The sequence below is a fragment of the Microcebus murinus genome, chromosome 3 (assembly GCF_040939455.1).
Source record: "Microcebus murinus isolate Inina chromosome 3, M.murinus_Inina_mat1.0, whole genome shotgun sequence".
Classification (NCBI taxonomy): Eukaryota; Metazoa; Chordata; class Mammalia; order Primates; family Cheirogaleidae; genus Microcebus; species Microcebus murinus.
This window is the reverse complement of record NC_134106.1, coordinates 20,062,021-20,074,475: the sequence shown is the minus strand read 5'-3', so window position 1 is coordinate 20,074,475 and position 12,455 is coordinate 20,062,021. Positions and strand designations below refer to the sequence as shown.

The window sequence follows — 12,455 nt, the reverse complement described above, 5'->3', positions numbered from 1 at the left end:
AAGAAATTAATTGGCCAACTGATATATATATAAAAAATTAGCCGGGCATGGTGGCGCATGCCTGTAGTCCCAGCTACTCGGGAGGCTGAGGCAGGAGGATCGCTTGAGCCCAGGAGTTTGAGGTTGCTGTGAGCTAGGCTGACGCCACGGCACTCACTCTAGCCTGGACAACAAAGTGAGACTCTGTCTCAAAAAAAAAAAAAAAAAAAAAAAAAAAAAAAAAAAGAAACTGCCAATCTGTTTTCCATAACACCATGTGATTTAACATTTCTACCATCAGGGTATGAGACTTTCAATTTCTCCATATCCTTGTCAACACTCATTGTTTTCTGGTTTTTTGTTTTGTTTTGGGGTTTTTCACTTATCATCTAGTGGTTTTGATTTGCATTTCCCTGATGACTGATAGTGTTGAGCATCTTTTCACTAGCTGACTGACCAGTTGTCAGTCTTCTGGAAAATGTTTATTCAGATCTTTTGCCTATTTTTAAAATAGGTTGTCTTTTTATTGTAAAAGTGGCTTATATATTCAGGATACTAGACTCTTACCAGCTACATGATTTATAAATATCTTCTCTCATCCTGTGAGTTGTCTTTTCACTTTCTTAATGTTGTGCTTTGGCAAGTGAAAAGTTTTTAATTTTGATGAAGTCCAATTTCTCTGTTTTTAATTTGTTGCTTGTGGTTTTTTTTTTTTTTTTTTTTTTTTTTGAGACAGAATCTCGCTTTGTTGCCCAGGCTAGAGTGAGTGCCGTGGCGTCAGCCCAGCTCACAGCAACCTCAAACTCCTGGGCTCAAGCGATCCTCTTGCCTCAGCCTACTGAGTAGCTGGGACTACAGGCATGTACCACCAGGCCCAGCTAATTTTTTCTATATATATTAGTTGGCCAATTAATTTCTTTGTATTTATAGTAGAGACGGGGTCTCGCTCTTGCTCATGCTGGTTTCGAACTCATGACCTCGAACAATCTGCCCACTTTGGCCTCCCAGAGTGCTAGGATTACAGGTGTGAGCCACCACATCCAGCCTGTTGCTTGTGTTTTTGGTGTCATCACTAAGAAATTATTGCCTAATCCAAGGTTGCGAAGATTTACCCTGGTGTTTCCTTCTAAGAGTTTTAGTTCTTAAATTTACGTCTTTGATACATTTTGGGCTGTTTTGGGTTTTTTGGTGTATGGGAGGTGTCCAGATTCATTCTTTTGCCTGTGGATATCCAGTTGTCCTGGCATGATTTGTTGAAAAGATTAATGATGTCTTTGGGTGAGCAAAAGTTTTTAATTTTAATGAATTCCAATTTATTACTTTTTTCTTCTTGGATTAGTGCCCTGTGTGCCTTCTCTAGGAAATCTTTGCCTACTCCAAGCAATGATTCAATTCTTTATAATCTGCTTTATTCCTGACCTTCCACTCCCTGACACTCTAAGGCGAACCCACCTTACCTATCCAGACTCCGTTCCTAAACCAGCATGATGCCCTCAATGGGAAACAGGCTTTGGAGACATATGGACCTGGGTTTGAACCCTACTTTGTCACTCACCAGCTGTGTGTGCTTGAGCAAGCTACTTAACCTCTCTGTGCCACTGTTTCCAAATATGGAAAATGTGATAATATTCATTTCTGTCATAGGCAGGATAATCATTCCCCAAAGATGTCCATGTCTCAGAACCTGTGAATATATCCTCTTACATTGCAAAAAGGACTTTGCAGATGTAAGTAAGGTTATAGATCTTAAAATAGGGAGATTATCCTAATTATCCAGGTGGGCCAATGTAATCATGTGAGCCCTTAAAGGCAGAGAACTTTGGAGTCAGAGATGAGGAGTACGAAGAGGGAAGAAAAACGCAGCTGTATTAGTTTGGCAGGGCTGCCATAACAAAATACCACAGGCTGGGAGGCTTTAACAACAGAAAATTATTTTATCACGGTCCAAGATCAAGGTGTTGGCAGGTTTGTTTTCTCCTGGGGGCTCTTGCCTTGGCTTGTAGGTGGCTGCCTTCTTCCTGTGTTCTCATATGGCCTTTCCATTGTGCACACAAATCCCAGGTGTCTTGTCTTATAAGAACACCAGTCAGATTGGATTAGGCCCAGTGACCTCATTTAGCCTTAATTACCTCTTTAAAGGCCCTATTTCCAAATGCAGTTACATTCTGAGGCATTGGGGGCCTAGAACGTCACCATAAGAATTTTGGAAAACCATAATTCAGGCCATAACTGCGGCAGAAGGGGAGTCAGAGAGATTTTAAGCATAAAAGGGATTCTGGTTGGCTTCAAAATGTAGGGGCCAATGTGCAAGGACTTGAGAGTGGTTTCTAGGAGTTTAGGGTGGCCCCCAGCTGATAGCCAGAAAGAAAACTGCGGCCTCAGTCCTATAACTGCAAGAAGCTGGATTCTGTTACCGACCTGGATGAGTTTAGAAGTGGATTTTTCCTAGAGCTTCCAAATAAGAGCCCAGCTGGCCAACACCTTGACTTTGGCCTTGTGAAACCCAGTTCAAAGAAACCAGTTGAGCCAATCTAGACTTCTGACCTACAGAATTGTGATATAATAAATGGGAGTTGTTTTGAGCTTCTAAGTTGGTGGTAATTAGTTAATAACCACAATAGAAAATTAACCACTACCTTATAGGGATTCTCTCCTCTTCAGCTGAGCTTCTGTGCACAGCTCGGCCACATCTGTCCTCAAGCTCTCCAGAAGTACCTTCTGGGCTTTTTCCTTGGAGCCACAGTGGTCCCCCAAGTTCCCACCGCATCCACCCTACCCTTCCCACCCCCAGCGCCTGGTTAAGGAGCAGCTCATAAGTAGCCAGCCTTTATACCATGTGATCCTGACTTCTCTGGCTCCATCTGTCGATTAGAGCAAGGGTGCGTGCCTCCCCAAGGGGAGCCCTGGTCTGTCGAGGACCTATGACCCGACCTAGTGATTGGCAGATTCTCTGTTAGGAATCTGTGCAGAAAGCATGAGGTGTCAGCAGGGGGAACTGAAGTTGAAATATCTGTGGGTGCAGATGAGGCCACAAGGGGAGCAAACCCAAGAGTGAGTGAGCAGACTCACTTTAATGTGCATTAAAACCATAATGAGAGACTACACTCACCAGAATGGCTAAAATGAAGGAGCCTGACAACACTAAGTGTTGGCAAGAACATGAGCAACTGGGTCTTTTATCCACTGCTGGTGGGAGTGTAAATTGATACAAACACTCTAGAAAATTGCTTGGCAGAATCTACAGAAACTGAACATGAGCATGTAGGATTAATTCCACTCTTAGGTAGACACCCAATAGAAATGTGTACATGAGTGTACGGAAAGGCATGTATCAGGATGTTCATAGAAGCAGTATTCATAATAGCTCAAAATTAGAAACCATCCAAATGCCCTTCAACAGTAGAATGTATAAATAAATTATGATATGTTCATACAATGGAATAAACATAGAAATGATAATAAGGGAGATAAAACTGCAAGAAACAACATAGATGAATTCACAAATAATATTGAGTGAAAGAAGCCAAAACAAACAACAACAAAAAAGGACCATATCAAGTGATTATATAAGACTCAAAAACAAGCAATACTAATCTGTGGTGCTGGAAGTCAGGATATGGGTTACCCTTGGGGGTGAGAGCAAAAGGAGGCTTGAGAGTGTGTGGTGGGCAGAGTTCTAAGAAAACTCCCTGTAGTGGTTCAAGCACAGACTATTTTAGATACTTCTGTGAAGGGATTTTGCAGACGTAATTAAGATCCTAAATCAGTTGACTTTAAGAAAGGGAGACTACCCAGGGTGAGCCTGACCTTATGCAGTGGCCCCTTTACAAGGGGCTGGGCTTTTCCTAGTGATAGAGATTTGAAGCACGAGCCTGATCCAGTGTGCGAGTCTCCACCTGGTCTAAGGTGGAGGAGGCCCTGTGCCAAGGAATGCAGGCAGCCCCTGATAGCAGAGAGCCACCCCTACCTGACAGCCAGCAGGGAAACAGGAAGCTCAGTCCTAGACTGCAAGGAAGTGAACTTGGCTAAGGCTTTCAATGAGGTTGGAAGTGGAGTCTTCTCCAGACCCTCCACAGAAGAGCCTGGCCCGGCCGACACCTTGATTTCGGCCTCTTGAGACCCTGAGCAGAGAACTCGAGGTTATGCTGGGCCTGGATTTCTGACCTACAGAACTATGAGCTAATCAGGGGGTGTTGTTTTAAGTTACTACATTTGTGGTCATTTGGTATCCAGCAGTAGAAACTAGTATAGGAAGCTTTTGGGCGCTGGTCACATTCTTTTTGTTGATGTGGGTGCTGGTGACATGGATGTGTTCAGTGAGCTACATGCTTCTGATCTGTGTGCTTTTTAAATAATTATGCGTATGTCAATAAAAATTGTATATAATAAGTTATATAAAATCAAGAGAGGAAAGAAAACCTTTACTAATTAGGTTGGTTGCAAATGAAATTTCATTGTAGTTTTAATCTGCATTTCTTTCATCACCCCCCTAAGGCTTCTACATCTGGATGTCCATTCTGTCCTGGGCTTTGAGTCTGGATGCCAAGGTAACTGGGACCCTGTTCCTCATTCTGGCTACCCTGGGGCAATCACTTTCCCTCTGGGGAGGGAACAAACGATGACTTTCTTAGAGGTGTCACCAGAACTTTCTTCTCCCAAGGATCGTGTATTCCTCAGGGAGCTGAGCGTGGGGTGGGCTCACTCTCTGTTGCCAGCCACCAGGAATAAGGAAAGAATGAGCCTCAGCTGCCATCCTTCTGGAATTTACATTTGAGTTGGGAAAAGATACACTTGGGCCATAAGAAATAGAATGTGGCTTTGGTTTGCAGGAGACATTTTTTTCTTTTTTTTAAAGGTATAGCTTTGTTTTTCTAGAGAGGAATTCTGGTCCTAACCTAGGATCCACAAGAGTTAGGAACATACCTGGCAAGAACTTCAGAAGTGCTAAGGAAAGGACATGAGCCAGGCTAATATTCTGAGCTGCTGGAAGAACAGGAGTGAGGAACACAGACAGGGAAGTTCTGGAGAGAGACAAGAACTAACATTTAATGCATCAAGTGTTTATTGTGTAACAGGCATTTTACAAAATCTACCTCATTTAATTCTCAGGAGAGAAAAATAGCATCATATTAAGTGTCCACACTCTTAACTGCTATACTAGGTTACCTGTCTATCACAGAATGAACAGGAGCCAAAGATACACAGAGAAGGAGAAATATAAAGAGAGGGCAGAATCTCATTAATTAAAAGGGTGACTGAGGTTAATTGTAAATTGGGTGTGAAGTCCTAAATCCCACTTGGTCAAATTAAGTGGTAAAGAGCTATGCAAAAGGTCACAGTTAAAAGTAGCTGGAGGCCAGGTGCGGTGGCTCACGCCTATAATCCTAGCACTTTGAGAGCTCGAGGTGGGAGGATCACTTGAGGCTAGGAGTTCAAAACCAGCCTGAGCAACATAGTCAGACCTCATCTCTACAAAAAATAGGAAAATGCCTAGCACTCTGGGTGGCTGAGGCGGGCGGATTGCTCTAGGTCAGGAGTTGAAACCAGCCTGAGCAAGAGCGAGACCCGTCTCTACTATAAATAGAAAGAAATTAATTGGCCAACTAATATACATAGAAAAAATTAGCTGGGCGTGGTGGTGCATGCCTGTACCTGTAGTCCCAGCTACTCAGGAGGCTGAGGCAGCAGGATTGCTTGAACCCAGGAGTTTGAGGTTGCTGTGAGCTAGGCTGATGCCAGGGCACTCACTCTAGCCTGGGCAACAAAGCGAGACTCTGTCTCAAAAAAAAAAAAGGAAAATGAGCCAGGTGTGTTGCTGTGTGTCTAGAGTCCCAGTTATTGGGGAGGCTGAGCCAGGAGGATGGCTTGAATCCAGGAATTTGAGGCTGCAATGAGCTATGGTGATGCCACTGCATTCCAGCCTAGATGACAGGGCAAGATTGTGTCTCAGAAAAAAAAACAGTTGCTGAAGACTTCACAGGAATACCTGTGCTAGAGGTTATGGAGACAATTAGATAAGAGAGAAACCCGAGGGTGCTATAGAAAACCATAAGGCCCAGAGTTCTGTGACTATGAAAAGGGGCCTAGGGTCATGAATGCCTGGATAGACTCCTCCTGGATCCTGGTCCAGAGTCTCTGATGATACCAACAGCCTCAGTTCCCAAAATGAATCTGGGGTCTCATCAAGTGAATAAAACTTAACAGGTGAGTAATATTAGTAACATCAGAATGAAGAAATGAATTTGATCTGTGATATGATGGTTTCAAACAATGGCTGCAAATTCTTTGGTGCTCCTTTCTTTGATATGTGGGGTTACATGTTCCTTCCTCTTGAATCCTGCTGGGCTTAGGACTTCTTTACCAAGTAAGAATGGCAGAAGTGATGCTACGTGACTTCCCAGGATGGGTTATTAAGCTTCCACCTTGCTTTCTGGAACACTCGTTCCTGGAACTCTGGGGTGTGTATATAATAAGTCCAATTACCCTGAGGATGCCATGCTTTGAGGAAGCCCAAGGCACAAGGAGAGGCTTGTGCTCTAATCCATAGACCCAGCTAAACCTGGTCTTTCTTGGATTTTTTTTTTTTTTTTTTTTGGGAACGGGGTCTCCTAATCTTGCTCCCAAAACTCACTCCTGTCTTTCTCATCTCAGTAAATGGAGAAACTTTGTCTTTCCAGTTACTCAGTCCAGAAGCTTGGATTTGTCCTAGACTCTCCTCTTTCTCTCGCACTCTTCATCCAATCCATTAGTGGATCCCACTGGCTCTGCCTTGGTGACGGATCCTCCTCTACTCCTCTGCACCGATCCTGGTCACCATCAACTGCCGCCTGGGTGTCTGCAGTGGTCTCCTGGTGGGCTCCCTCCCTCAGACTACCCTCAAGCCCGCAGCCACGGTGACCCTGAGGAGACGTTATCAGCTCAAGCCACTCTTCTACCCAGCACATGGCAAAGGGGTCCCCTGTCACTCAGAGTAAAAACGCAGGCCCCTCAGAGGAACCACAAAGCTCTGCCCACCCCCTCTGCTCCATCTCGAGCACTCTCACCCCCTTGGTTCCAGCCACACACTTGATGTTCGAACGTGCAAAGTCGCAGCCACCGTAGAACTTTGTACTTGCTGTTTCCTCTGCCTGGAGTGCCCTTGATCCAAGATCTGTGCCGCTTGCTCCCTCACTTCCTTCAGGTCCCTGCCCCAGTGTATCCTTGTCACAGTGTCCGTCCCTAGCACCCCATCCTCACTGCACCCCTAGCAATGCTTCGTGGTTCTGCAAAGCGTGGCTCCCCATCCAGTGCAGCGATGCTCCCCTGACCCTGTGCTACGGCCTCCCTCCCCTGCCAGAGCGGAAGCCCCCGGAGGACAGGGCCTGCGTCTTGCTCCCTGCTGAATGCTGTCTCCAACGCGGAGCCTGCACAGGTCGGAGATTTGTGAACACTTGTTGAATGACTGGGGGATCTTAACATCGTGCATCTTCCGCTCAGAGACCCAGTCTCATTCTCAGGTCAGAGGTCCCCCCAGTGTAGCCCAGGCAAGTCCCCTCATGTGTGCGCAGCCCACACTGGAAGCCCAGAAGACGTTTGCATGTGGAGCCTCTGGCTTCCTGTCAGGGTGGTGGCCCCCCCTTCAGGGTAAGACCCCTGGTTGCTCTGAGCAACTTCTAGAATTTCAAGGTAAGGGGTCGCCAGGCCACGCAGGAGCAGGCTTAACCCTGCAGAGGCTCAGAGTTTTTCTGGGAGGGGAGTGAGTGAGGACAGAGACCAGTAAAGGGCATCATCTGAGTCACTCCTTCTGTGGTTCATGAGCCGGGTGATCGGGTTTTGCCTTGTCATGTGAGATGTGCCTCCCTCAAACCTTGTCACCACATCAGCATGGTACCCATCTACGTGAACAAAAAAAAAGTGCTCCCAACAGAATAAATGACATAAAAAAAAGACGGGAAATTGTTACAGATCCAGAAAAACCTCAGAAACATAGCAACCCAATGCCATGTATGGACCTTGTCCGGATCCAGATTAGAACAAAAGCAACTGTGAAAGGGCATTTGAAACCACTGGAAAAAACTGACCATGGTTGACGTCATTGAGTTTGGTCATGAGTATTGTAGTTATTTTTTAAAAGTCCTCTCTGTTACCAAGACATACAAAGTATTTATAGGTATGATGACGTGAGGTCTGGGATTTGTTTCACATCTTCCAGGAATAAAAAAACAAAACAAAACCCAGAGGGAATAGTTAAAACAAGAATAGCAGAAGGCTGATGGGCACAGGAGGGCTCGTTGTATGATTCCCTCGACATTTTGTGTGTCTGAAAATTCCATAATAAGTTATTAGAAAAAAAAAAGGAAAGGGCAAATACTCAAAAGGGGAATTTGATTTCTGAAGAGAGAAATTTTGTTTTCCATAGTCTTTCAATTAAGTGTCTAAAAGAGTGATTATCCGCTTTAATACATATCCCCCTTTTGTGACCAAGGTGTATTCACACACATTACATGGCACAGATCTAAGCTCACAGTGCAGTGAGGGTCCCTTCCTACCTGTCAATCAAGATATAGAACATTTCCATCACCCCAGAAAGTCCCTAGGAAATTTTCTAGTCACTTCCCCTCCCTCCTCATTTGAGTGGGTTCCTTTTACCTGTTCTTCATGTTTTGCATGTTCTACTTCATGAAAAGGTAATCACATGCTACATTGTCCATGGTGTCTGGGTTCTTTCACTCAACACAATGTTTGGAGACTCATCCATGCTGTTGCACTATCACTGGCTCCTGCCTACTGCTAGTTAATATTCCATTCTGTGCATGTACCACGATTTGTTTATCCACTTTCCTCCACAACCATCCCTTTTTAAGTAATAGTTTGGGGATATAATTCATACACCGTACAATTCACCTATTTGAAGTTGTCAAAACCCCAGCGGGGTTTTGGTCTAGGTCTAGTTGCTTATTGCACAAAGATCCAATTATTGAGACAATGAGGATTGATACAGAAGAAAGGAATTTTTTTTTTTTTTTTTTTTTTTTGAGACAGAGTCTCCCTTTGTTGCTCAGGCTAGAGTGAGTGCTGTGGCTGCACCCTATCTCACAGCAACCTCAAACTCCTGGGCTCAAGCGATCCTCCTGCCTCAGCCTCCCGAGTAGCTGGGACTACAGGCATGTGCCACCATGCCCAGCTAATTTTTTCTATATATATATTAGTTGGCCAATTAATTTCTTTCTATTTATGGTAGAGATGGGGTCTCGCTCTTGCTCAGGCTGGTTTTGAACTCCTGACCTCGAGCAATCCGCCCACCTCGGCCTCCCAGAGTGCTAGGATTACAGGCGTGAGCCACCCTGCCAGGCCAAGAAAGGAATTTTTTTTTTTTTTTGCATTTTTTTTTTTTTTTTTTTTTTGAGACAGAATCTCGCTTTGTTGCCCAGGCTAGAGTGAGTGCTGTGGCGTCAGCCTAGCTCACAGCAACCTCAAACTCCTGGGCTCCAGTGATCCTTCTGCCTCAGCCTCCCGGGTAGCTGGGACTACAGGCATGCGCCACCATGCCCGGCTAATTTTTTATATATATATTAGTTGGCCAATTAATTTCTTTCTATTTATAGTAGAGACGGGGTCTCGCTCTTGCTCAGGCTGGTTTTGAACTCCTGACCTTGAGCAATCCGCCCGCCTCGGCCTCCCAAGAGCTAGGATTACAGGCGTGAGCCACCGCGCCCGGCCAAGAAAGGAATTTTTAATAGACAAACATCTTGCCAGGAGAAAGGGAGAAGCTGCCTCAAATCCCCCAAGCCACGTGCCTTGGGGCAGGGGGAGGGGGAGGAGGAGTCCTGGCAAAAGGAAGTCTGCCCTGGGGCTTTCAGAATCTCAACTCCTTTGTCTTGTAGAAAATCCACCATTGCAGGCTGGGGTGGTGACTCAAAGCAGCGATTTGGGAAACTGAGGAAGGAGAATCACTTGAGACCAGGAGTTTGAGTCCGTCATTTTTGGGAAACAACTAAAAGGGTCAAGGAGTTAGTCAAGGGAGGGGTTTATAAAAAACATATGGAGGTTCACGGAACAGCTTACAAAATGTACAATAAAATGGATTTTAGTATATTCACAGAGCCGGCCAACTATCACCGTAGTCAATTTTAGAGCATTTTCATCACCCCAAAGGAATCCTGTATCCATCAGCAGTCACTGCCCATTCCTCATCAACTCCCCCACCCTGGCAACCACGACATTCTGCTTCCTGTCTCTATGGATTTGTCTACTTTGGGCTTTGCATATAAATGGCATCATCATAATAAAGTGGCCTTTTGTGTCTGGCTCCTTCCTATTAGCATCATGTTTTTAATATCCATCCACTTTGTAGCATGTGTCAGTGTTTCATTTTGTTACCACACTGGGATCTGCTCACCCAGCTCAGGAAAGCCGGACACTGAAGCCAAGAGGTGTAGCAGGAGAAAGAGGCATCTTTATCTCGGGGCGCCAAGCAAGAATGAACAGCCAAGTTTGTAAAGGCAGGAGCACATTTTGTTAATCAGTATATGGAGGTTATACAGTGGCCTGACCCCAAAAGGTGGGACATCCTGAAGGGGGGACATAGGTGGATTCCGAGATTCTTGGACTAGTGAAAAGGAGTGTTAGGATGAGTGTGACAGGAAGTTTAGAACAAAGCATGGTGGTCAGAGTTTAATTCTTCAGTTCCCCCTTATCTGTATTTTCCATCCTGTGGAGGTTTCTGAAAAATAACTCAAGAATATTAAGATGCCATCTTTCAGTTTCCATAGGGAACAGGACACCCCATGACTCTGGCTAGCCTGGAGGGCCATCGTTACTCCTGGTCACATTTAAGGCCAGCCAGGTGCCTGGAACGTCCCCTGAAGGGACTCAAGATTTCCCTTTAGGTCCATTTTGGGGGGCTCAGCGGGCCCCTCAGAGGGGTCCCTGCTCTTTCTCAATTTCTTTTTATTGTCAAGAGGTATTTCATTTTACAGATGCGCCACATTTTATTTATCCATTTCTCAGTTGATGGGCATTGAGACTGGTTCCACTTTTTGGCTATTATGACTAATGCTGCTATGAAGAAATTTTGGGACTGGAATCGCTGGAGGATATGGTAACTCCACATTTAACATTTTGAGGACCTGCCAAACTGTTTGCCAAAGTGGCATCATTTTATGTTCCCACCAGCAGCAAAATTCCCTTTTAAGAATAAATAAGTAGTAAGATCTCATTTATTATTATTATCTTGAAATGAGATGGATTGATAATATAACCACCTCATACCCATAACGAATAGAAAAAGAAAGCTGAATATAAAGATTGAACTATAATATAAAGGAGAAATAAAAGAAACGTAATAGACCCACTCTTTAAAAAGGTGACTTTGGAGTCAGAGACTGGCCTCTCCAGGGGGCTTAGCCCTAGCCCGAAGATATTTCCCCCAAAGGGGCAGCCGAAGGCTCCAGCCCCCACTGGCACCCAGGACAGCTGCCCAGGGGGCTGCTTTGAAGAGGATCTCTTTCAACTGGACATGAATATTTTGGCCAGTTTGTTAAAAACAAACTAAACTCCCTTTCGGATGTCCTTGCATCCCTCACCCCCCCCCACACACACACGTGCACACACAGTGTGCACTTTGAGATGCTGCAGAGCAGGTGCACCTGCTCTGCCCAGGCCTGGCGTCACTCTCCAGGGGCAGCAGGTCTGAGGGTACAGTGCAGGCGACTTGGATGCATGTCCCGGCTGCAGCATTCCTCTGAGCAACAGGCTTGAGGATGGAAGGCAGGTGCCCAGCGGGCGGGGCTCAGAGATGAGGATTGAGCCGAGTGCCTGTAAAAAGGCCATTTCAACCCCCCTCCACGCAGCCATTGTTGGGTCTGCAGGAAGGAGGACAGCTCCTGAATGCTCTCCGGTGTTCCACTAATGGATGTGCATTAGCAACATCCTTCCTGGCCTCCGCTGCGCTCTCTCTACCTCAACCCCTGGATGGAGAGCTCTGCTTTCTTCTGGAAAAGCCACAGTCTAGCCTGAGGCCCTAACAAAGGCATTTTCTCCACAAAAGAACCATTATGATCACTGCCGAGTCAGAAGGGTGGCTGCTGGCACCTGGGCTCTTTCTGGAAAGAGCGTGGCAGCAGGACGTCATCTGGGAGAGCTTGGTGTGTCTGTAGTGTCCACATCATCTTTGGCAAAGACCCCACCTCCAAGGAGTCCACTCTGATTGCACAGAAACGAACCCTTAGTTTGGAAAAGGGATTGGGATAGAGAGTGGCTCTGAAAGAACACAGGTGTGGCTCCAATGGCAATGCACCCGAGTGCCAGCTCAGGGTAAAAGAGCATCTGACATTTCTAACGCGGGACTGTGCACACAAACTCACAGGCCTCTATGCTGGGGTGTTGCCCTGAAATGGGCCCTGTGTGGAGGAGCAGTTGCAGGGGCTCTTTGACCAGGGCTGGCCATCCGCACTGCCTGGAGCCCGCAGGCACTGCCGGCAGCTGGAATGGTGACG

At 45.8% G+C, this 12,455-nt stretch overlaps 1 non-coding gene across 1 annotated transcript; it reads left to right on the top strand.

Annotated features, from left to right (window-relative positions):
• Positions 1 to 7,756: 7,756 nt before the first annotated feature.
• Positions 7,757 to 7,858, top strand: LOC142870407 (small nucleolar RNA U13). Its single transcript, XR_012918808.1, has one exon. It is a non-coding gene; the product is annotated as a small nucleolar RNA U13 (small nucleolar RNA).
• The last annotated feature ends 4,597 nt before the right edge of the window (positions 7,859 to 12,455 follow it).